Source organism: Cucurbita moschata, unplaced genomic scaffold (genome assembly GCF_002738365.1).
Source record: "Cucurbita moschata cultivar Rifu unplaced genomic scaffold, Cmos_1.0 Cmo_Scf00042, whole genome shotgun sequence".
Classification (NCBI taxonomy): domain Eukaryota; kingdom Viridiplantae; phylum Streptophyta; class Magnoliopsida; order Cucurbitales; family Cucurbitaceae; genus Cucurbita; species Cucurbita moschata.
The window spans coordinates 1713890-1716852 of NW_019268558.1; positions in this window are offsets into that span (position 1 = coordinate 1713890).

Consider the following 2963-nt stretch of genomic DNA (forward strand, 5'->3'; position numbering starts at 1 on the left):
CTAAGCTGGAGGTAGCTAAGATACCTCATTAACGAACAGATGACCCTAATAAGATAAACTAGGAGTCAATGACGAATAAAACTTAAAAACACCTGGAAAGATTAGTTATGAACTCGTGAATGATAAGCTAGCTACTTACTGGGTAATCTAATTACTCATCAAAATTATTACAACTTTTCTTTCCAGATTTAGATGATGCAGGCCAACCGAGGACGAGACCAGCGGGCTAGAGACGACTGGGAATCCATGTCTGAGTCTATTTATGTAATTATGCTTTCGTTGTCAAGAATTTACTTTGGTCGTTTTAAGTTTTAAAAAGTACTGGTTTTAAATGTTTTACTGGATGTTGTTAGAAATATTTTGAGATTTATGATTGGATGTCAGAGTTTGTTATCGTTGTCGATGGTAACTCCTTTTAATCGCATTGTCGATGAGCGGGTGTTACAGTAGTGTATATGGTACACGTTCAAAATTATCCGTTAGGACAGCACTGTAGGAAAAACGGAATGAAAGATAGGTCCCATCATCTCATTGCATGTGATTGTTGCATTTAACCCCAATAGTGGGGTCACTTACCGAGTATTTCTTTAAATACTCAAGCCATGTGCTACTACATTTTTCAAGTTAAGGCAAGGCATTCCTGTACGGCTGACGACGGCATCGCAATTCGAAATCATGGCATATGCCTAGAATAGTGGTATTTATTTTCTTAGACTTAGGCTAGAATAGGATGTTTTTAACTTAAACTCTTATTCATTTTATTTAGTCTTTTGTTGTGTAGTTTTAAAGATGTTTTCGCAACATGTAAGTCCATGACTATGTTTTAAAATAAAAGTTATGTTTTATGGAATTTAAATGAAGTCTTCCGCATTCAATATTATGGTACGTATCCAGTAGCAACCTAAAATTAAATAAAAAATTTCGGGTCGTTGCATTTTGGATAGATTAAAGATAACTCTCCTGTGGTACCGGTTGAATCATCTCATAACTCTCCACTAAAATGAAGTTATCTAAATCATGACTAGAATCCATTTGACTCTCAAATGCAATTAAATCGTTAATCAGTTTTGTTAACTATTTAGTGACTTCACTTGGAAATATTTTATTAACACTAACCCATTTTCTTATATGTTTATGGTCTTTCATTTAAAATTTCTTTAAAAAAATGATATTCGTCCTAAAATTCTCTTTTTTTCATCAAGATTAGATAAAGTACCATTTTATCTTTTTAAGAATTTTATCATAGCCTGTAATTAAGCATATCTTTGAACATATTTTACCTAATTGTATTTGTTCCAACATATATACTTAGCAATCTTAATTATTGAAGTGTTAAACTAACTTTACTCTTCTTCCATAATCTCAAGATTGTTTCATGGATAGTTTTGAAGGCAGTCATGATCAACATATCATCGTTATTTCATAATCTAACAATAGTTTGGTAATGACGTATAACTTTTTTCTTCTTTTATGTGAGCGTGTCTAACAAAGTCTTCTTTTCTCCTCTTACAGATACTTAAGAGTTGTAATACAATTCCACTTTCTTTCAATTCAAAGTTATTGTAGTATCGATTAATATGTTGATAGATTTACCTAAATGAATTTTCACTTTAGTTTAACTTTTCTTCAACTTTTCAAAATAAACCCATCTGATAAATATACTTGTAAATTGAATAATTATCAATCAGAAATCAAATATTCGCACAAAACATATTTTTAACCCATACTAATGATGGTTAATGTGAACTAAACATATTTTTAAACATTTTTTTATGTAACGACTCGAAATTTTTCACTTAATTTAAGGTCGCTTCTGTATACATACCATAAACATTGAATGCGGAAGACTTCATTTAAACTCCATAAAACATAACCTTTAACTTAAAAACACAGCCATGGACTTACGTGTTTCGAAAACATTTTTAAAACGACACAACAAAAGACCCGAAATAAAATAAATAAGCGTTTAAGTTTAAAACATCCTATTATATCCTAAGTCTAGAAAAATAAATACCACTAGCCTATGCATGTGCCATGATCTCGAGTTGCGATGCCGTCGCCAGCCGTACAGGAATGCCTTGCCTTAACCTGAAAAATGTAGTAGCACATGGCCTGAGTATTTAAAGAAATACTCAGTAAGTGACCCCACTATTGGGGTTAAATGCAACAATCACATGCAATGAAATGATGAGACCTATCTTTCGTTTTGTTTTGTTTCGTTCCGTTTCTTTTTCGTTTCGTTTCGTTTCATTTCGTTTTTCCAACGGTGTAATCCTAACAGATAATCGTGGACGTGTACCATATACTCTACACGCAGCCCATACGTGCGAGTATGGGCTCACCAGCTAGTTCGCACACCGCTAGGCCACTGTCCCTAGCCGGTGGGCATGCTCTGGGGGCCCACCGGGACCCGTTAGAATTAAAACCGTCACGGCAGCGCTATGCAAAGCATAACGATCGTTGTCCTGCCCTTTGGATGTACGCGTCCGTACCCTCGTGATGGGATAGGGGTATCCCCCCAAATGCATGATCACACAATATGCATGAGGTCCCACTAGTTCTACAGTCATCATTTAATGAACATAACCCCGTGTCACGTTTTCATGCTTACATGTCATTCTCATTCTCATTTCATTACATATCATACATATTCCTAGCAGGGTTATGTATCAGCAATTTACCGTGTTTCATGTCATACAATTCATTCAGTTACATTTCAATACCCATACAACAAGCCATAATCGTACAAGGCTACACATCGTCACATGCATTCATATCACATCAACTAAGCAGCATAAATAACATACATTCACGTTCACATGATTTCGTACTTAAGCACAATAATCTAGCATACAATGGATCATATCATAACCAAGTCATAACGTAAACACTTCATAGTCATATCGTTCTCTAACTTACCATAGCCTTAACGTTCTTATACCTATCACAGGCATATCATTACG